This window comes from Crinia signifera, chromosome 2, assembly GCF_055691185.1.
Source record: "Crinia signifera chromosome 2, ASM5569118v1, whole genome shotgun sequence".
Classification (NCBI taxonomy): domain Eukaryota; kingdom Metazoa; phylum Chordata; class Amphibia; order Anura; family Myobatrachidae; genus Crinia; species Crinia signifera.
Genome location: NC_139218.1, coordinates 234,149,978 through 234,157,173, shown reverse-complemented (window position 1 = coordinate 234,157,173; position 7,196 = coordinate 234,149,978).

Sequence of the window (7,196 nt, the reverse complement as noted above, 5' to 3'; positions counted from 1 at the left end):
TGTCAGTCAGTGCCTGGGTTTATCTCTGACTGACTGCAGTGCCAGAAGCAGCAGCTTTGTGTATTTAAGTTGTTGTCTCTCTCCCCCCCCCCCCCCCCCCCCCCCCCCCCTCCCACCTTTTATGTATGTTGTGCCAGCATTGTTAATTACATCAAGCTTCTAGACTCTCAACATACATAGTGTTTGCATTCTAGATTTTTGTAGCTGAAGGACAATACATTTTACATTGCAACTATACCTGTTTTAAAGCAAGTTTATTGAGGCTTCGTTTAAACACTTGAAAGGGTCTACACATTATTGCTCCATGTTTGTAGAGTGTAGAAATGTAATAATCTAAATACGTGATCAAGCTTGATCAGGATTAACTATATATATATATATATATATATATATAATCACACACACACACACACACACTTTTGACATGGTGTTGAAGACCATCGGGACACCAGCTTTTGCAACATGTGAGATCTCACTGAGGCTCAATCAGGAAAACTGTTGCAGGTGTAAATGGGTATGGGGTTGACAGTTCTTCTGAATACTAAAGGTATATGTTGAGGGTGCTTAATCCAGGGGAAACAAAGTTAGTAGTTGCTTGTATTAATATTATAATCAAATCACATGACGCCATATGCTGATGGTTTTAAGGTTGTTGTGCCTTTTCATTGGGGTGTGGGAACATTGGTGAAAAAAAAGAACAGAGGTGTTTGCCTTTTTATTCAAGCATTACCCCATGTGTGACTAAAGTAATGCTGTGTACACACGGGGGCGATAGGGGCTGAAATCGCTGGAAATATGGTCGCAGGCGACCATATTGACAGTGATGGGAGTGTGCCCCGGCGATAAATCGCCGGCTACGCGCTCACGTTTTCAGCCCCATTCTAATCGCTGGTCGCTCCTGCGACCAGCTGATTACCTCCGCGGCACCGCCCGGCAGAGATTCCCTTTCATCAGCGACCATCTCTGGTCGCTGATGAAAGGGAGACACTGGGCAATATATTGCTAGCAATATATGGCTGAGCAATATATCTCCCCCATGGGGCTTAACATAGCTTGTGATGGTGAAAAAAGTGATGACAGATTTTTGCGCATCTCACAGATGTTGGCACTCAGTGTTAAATATATAAAGTGAATCAATCTTCTTTGCCCTAACTTTGAAGAACCCTTTCCTTTGCTGTGTGTGAAATCTCCTCTGCTCCAGTCTTATGGGATGCCTGCATGTCCTGTGCATAGACCTCATAGTAAACAGAGCACCTGACAGTTCTCTGTACTGGCCCTTGAAGTATTTATAGATATTAATCGTCTCATTTTTAAGCGCTTTTTTTCCAATGTAAATCATTCCTTATATTACAAAGCCTCTAAAGCTTTAATAAATTGGGTTGCCCTTTTCTGGACCCTCTCCACTTCCATAATTTATTTTTTAAGGTGAGGTTCCCAGGACTGGAAGCTGAATGTCTGATGCTTTATACAGGGTTAACATCCTGGTATCATCCATACCTCTTTTTATGCAGCCAAGAATCCAGTTTGCTTATGCGGCTGCTTCTTGACAGTGAGTACTACAGCTAATATTCTCTATTTGTACCCCTAAGTCTTTCTTCCCTAGCTAATGACTTAACTGCCCTATTGAAATTATATGCATTGCGGTTCTCAAAATGCAAGTCCTTATTTGTCTAAATCAGCGGTTCTCAAACTGTGGCTCCTGACCTTCTCAGTATGGGGTCGTAAGTATTCAAAAATCTGTTGAATTGTTTATTTTAGACTCCTCCCATCATTTTATGCCTCCACAATGCTGCCATGCAGGTGCTCTCTGATGACTACACATGTTATGTGATCTTCTGCAGTAACTTTCTGGGATCCTGTAATTATTTTTATTGTCTGATGGGGTCCCAGAGCAAAATATTTTGAGGATCCCTGGTCTAAATTGAATTTAATTTTCCATTTATCAGCCCAAGTCTATCATTTGTTTAAGTCCCTATGTATAGTGGTGACATCCTGGTCAGATTTTATAACCTCACCATGTTTGGTATCATCTGCAAAAATTGACACATTGCTTGCTAAACAATCCTCAAAAGCATTAATAAATGTTTAAAGAGAATTGGTCCTAGTACAGAACCCTGAGGTACATTGCTTAGTACTACTACTCTCTTCCCTGTTCCGGAGCCAGTTTCTTACCCAATTATAGATGTTAGTTCCTATGCCAAACTCCTCCATTCTTTTGGCACTGTATAATGCCTTGGCAAAATCCAAATAAACCACGTTTACTACATTATTTTGGTGCAAATTTACACTAACTTATTAGGTTAGTTTGACATGACTATCCCTTATTAAAACCATGTAGGTTCATAGCAATAGTTTTCTCGCATTAGATGTTCCTGAATGTAGTCTCTTACTTTACCCTCCAATAACTTCCAGACTTAAAGATGTAAGAACTACCAGTCTATAATTACCCTGGTGTGATTTTATTTCCCTATTTAAATATTGGGACTACTTCTGATATATATATAATGGCCTAGCTATTTCCATGCTCAGTTCCCTTAAAACTCTAAGTGAATACGAATAACAAAAAAAATTATGTAATTTTTACTTTCTCAGCACTGTCTGACCTGAATTTACCACTTTCCATATCTAGCAGATCAATTTTCTCTTCAATATCTCAACAGTGTACATGAAATATACATATATTCAAATATAGTTATGCATAAAAGTCCAATATAGTGATTCTTTCAAATAAGGAAAGAGTGCTGCATGGCAGGCTGAATTTCAGAGATCCTTCAGTATGTTCGGGAACGTAGTAGTACGTTTATTTATAAGGCTCCGCAGTGCCGTACACAGCAAACAAAAACAACAAATTACAAGATAACGTACAGGGTGTGTTGAAAAATACAGTATAAATAGGGGTAAAGCTGGTAGAACTAAAATCAGCATCAGTTCAGAAGTAGGTGTGGAAATTGTCGAGGAGACTGAAGATGAAGTAGAGGAAGGGAAGAACAGGACAGGAGCACAGGTGAGGTAATGAGGTAGGGTGAGTACATGAGGAAGGAGGACCCTACTCATAAGAGTTAACATACTAAAAATAGGTGGGTGGACGAACGAAATACAATAGGATAAGTAGGAACAGAGGGGAACGGAGGCAGGATAGGAGGATCAAAAGAGGTTAGGAGGAGGGATAGGCTAGTCGAAAAAAGTGGGTTTTGAGGGAGCGCTTGAAGGAGGTAAGGGAATCAGATAGCCTGATGGGTGGCGGGAGGTTGTTCCGGTGCAGGGGGGCAGCGCGAGAGAAGTCTTGGACACGGGAGTGGGAGGAGGTGATTAGGTGAGAAGTCAGTCGGCGGTCAGCGATGGAGCGAAGAGGACGGGAGGGAGTGTGGATAGAGATCAGTGAAGAGAGGTAGGGAGCTGTGGAGGAGGAGAGAGCCTTGTAGGTGGTGGTGAGGAGTTTAAAGAGAACTCGGAAAGGAATGGGGAGCCAGTGAAGAGATAGACAGAGGGGGGAGGCGAAGGTAGAGCGGCGGGAGAGGAAGATGAGCCTAGCAGCAGCGTTAAGAATGGATTGGAGAGGTGCGAGGCGGGTGAGAGGTAGCCCAGAAAGAAGGATGTTGCAGTAGTAAAGGCGGGAGATGACAAGAGAGTGAATGAGAATTTTGGTCGCGTCAGTGGAGAGGAATGGTCTGATGCGTGAGATGTTGCGTAGGTGAAAGGGGCAAGATTGTGAGAGAGCACGAATGTGGGGGGTGAAAGAGAGGGAGGAGTCAATGATGACACTGAGGCAGCGCGTTTGGTCGGTGGAGGTGATCTCGGTTTCACCAATGCTGATGGAGATAGTGGGAGAAGAGGGGATGTTTGGGGGATGGAAGATTAGAAGTTCAGTTTTAGCCATGTTTAGTTTCAGGAAGCGTTGGGTCATCCAGGCGGAGATGGCCGTGAGGCATTCGGAGACCTTGGACAGGAGTGATGGGGATAAGTCGGGGGAGGAGAGATAGATTAGGGTATCATCAGCATAAAGGTGGTAATGAAAACCATAGGAGCTGATGAGGGTGCCCAGAGAGGTGGTGTAGAGGGAGAAGAGGAGAGGGCCAAGTACTGACCCTTGGGGAACACCGACTGGCTGCGGGGTAGTAGGAGAGGAGGAGCTCGGAGTGGAGACGGAGAAGGAGCGATCGGAGAGGTATGAGGTGAACCAGGAAAAGACCGTGCCAGTGATGCCAAAGGAGCAGAGGGTGTTGAGCAGGAGAGGGTGGTCAACAGTGTCAAAGGCTGCCGACAGATCAAGCTGGATGAGGATAGAGAAGAGGCCTTTGGATTTAGCCAATAGTAGATCGTTAGTGACTTTGGTCAGGGCAGTTTCAGTGGAATGTAAAGGGCAGAACCCGGATTGGAGGGGGTCTAGAATGGAGTTAGCAGTAAGGTGGCTTAGGAGACGATTATAGGTCAGACGTTCTAGGAGCTTGGAGGCAAAAGGGAGGAGGGAGATGGGCCTGTAGTTGGATGGAGAGTAGGGGTCCAGATTTGTTTTTTTTTGAGAATTGGGGAGACAAGAGCGTGTTTGAAGGAGGAAGGGAAGATCCCAGAGGATAGGGAAAGATTAAAGAGGTGAGCCAGGTGAGAGCAGACTGACGGACTGAGACAACAGATAATATTGGAGGGGATAGGATCGAGCGGGCAGGTGGAGGGAGAAGCAGATTGAAGGATAGAGTGGACTTCAGCAGCAGTGGTGGGGTAAAATGAGGACAGGGGTTGGAAGGAGGGGAGTGGAGATGTAGGAGGGGAGGAGGGAGAGGGTGAGGTCATGGCAGCAGTGATGGCAGTCCTGAGAGAGGAGATTTTGGTTGAAAAGTAGGTAGCAAAATCAGCGGCTACGATGGAGGACGGAAGAGCTGGAGGAGGGGGGGAGAGCAAGGAGTTGAAGGTGGCGAAGAGCCTGCGGGGATTGGATGATTGCGAAAGGATGAGGGACTTAAAGTAGGACTCCTTGGCCAGAGCAAGGGCAGAGCTGAAGGAGGAAAGAATGAATTTGAAATGGAGATAATCCGCAAGGGAGCGTGATTTCTTCCAGAAGCGCTCAGCAGTGCGAGAGCACTTTTTAAGGAATCGGGTGATAGGCGAGTGCCCTGGTTGGGGGTTGGAGCATCGAAGGGGGATAGAGGAGGGAGGGCAGGCAGAGTCCAATGCCGAAGATAAGGTGTCATTATAGAGGGAGGCGGCGAGGTTCGGGCAGGACATGAGGGCGATTGGGGCGAGAAGAGGACACAGCGTGTTTGAGAAGGCAGCAAGATCAAGTGTGTTGACGTTATGCCATGAGACAATGCGCTTGGGAAGGGGGGTGGGAGAGGGGGAAGCAGTGAGGGAGAAGGAGATGAGGTGATGGTCAGAAAGAGGAAAAGCCGAGATAGTGTAGTCAGTAAGGGAACAAGAGCGAGAGAAGACGAGATCGAGGGAGTGTCCTTGGATGTGGGTGGGAGAGGTAGTCCACTGAGATAGGCCAAGTAAGGAGCAGAGAGAGAGGAGTTTGGAGGTGCCAGGATCAGCGGGGTTATCCAAGGGGATGTTAAAGTCACCAAGAATGACAGATGGCAGGTCAGAGGAGAGGAAGTGTGGAAGCCAGGCGGCAAAGTTGTCAAGAAATTGGGAGATAGGGCCAGGGGGGCGGTAGATTGCAGCGACACGGAGGTGGTAGGGGTAGTATAGACGGATAGAGTGAGACTCAAAGGAGGAGAAAAGGAGAGAGGGTTCAGGGTGAATGACACTGTGGGTGCATGAGGCTGAGAGGAGAAAACCCACACCGCCACCTTGGCGACCGTCAGGTCTGGGAGTGTGAGAGAAAGAGAGGCCACCATGGGAGAGAGCAGCTGGAGAGACAGAATCAGAGGTGGAGAGCCAGGTCTCGGTGATGGCAAGGAGGTGGAATGCTCTAGAGATGAATAGGTCATGGATGGCAGGGAGTTTGTTGCAGATGGATCTGGCGTTCCATAGTGCACAGGAAAGAGGGGGGGTGGGTTGTGTATTTATGTGGATAAATACACCTGTTTCTCTTAGCGGATTGAAACGTATTGTTACTACAATCTAGGTCTGTATAATTTAAGTTTCCCATAATGAGAATGTGGCCATATTCTGCTGTTCTTTGATGTAAGAAGAGCACCTCCTCAAACTCTTTAATGTCAGGTAGTTTGTAGCATATACCTATCTATTAATTTGAATTATTACTAGATACCTCTTGTCTCAGATATGTTCTGTGATTATTTTTTTTATAGTTGCTATAGATTTTGCTGACCTATTAGTGGCTATACTATCTGTCCCCCCTACACCAACCACATGAAGGATCTAGGAGTCCAAATAGACAAACTAGGGCTGGGCTGGGCAACACCAGCCCTCCAGATGTTGATGAACTACACATCCCAGCATGCCTTGCATCAGTTTCAGCATGGCCACATAGCAAAACTAATGCAAAGCATCCTGGGATGTGTAGTTGATTAACATCTGGAGGGCCAGTGTTGCCCAGCCCTGAACTAGGGCGTAGTGCTCAATGTAATATAGCAACAAAAAAAGGCCAACAAAACTCTAACATGTATTAAAAGGGGCATGAAAACTAGGAATTCAAAAGTAATTATGCAGCTGTACAAATCATTGGTTAGACCACATCTCGAATACGGAGTACAATTCTGGGCCCCACACTATAAAAAGGACATCATAGAATTAGAAAAAATCCAAAGAAGCGCAACAAAGCTTATAAGGGGAATGGAGAATTTAAGCTACGAGGAAAGAATAAGCAATCTGGGACTATTTACACTAGAGAAGAGGCATTTAAGGGAATACATGCTCAATATGCCTAAATACATTAGGGGCCCAATATAAGGAATTGTCAAAAAAAAAATCCTTTTTTCTGCTAGACAGGAATCTAGGATGAGAGGACACGAGATTAGATTAGAAAAAGATTTTGTTCATCTAGAAGAAAAAAAATTCTTTACAGTCAGAACAGTTAAACTTTGGAACTCTCTTCCTGAGGAAGTGATGTCCACAGACACTATAAATACGTTTAAAATAAGGTTGGATAAACATTTATTGGTTAAAAACATCCACGGGTACGAATAAGTAACAATCTGTCTTTAAAATATCGGAACATACTATACAACAAGGGATAAACTATTATAAACCTAGGTTGAACTAGATGGACACAAGTCTTTATTCAGCCTCACCTACTA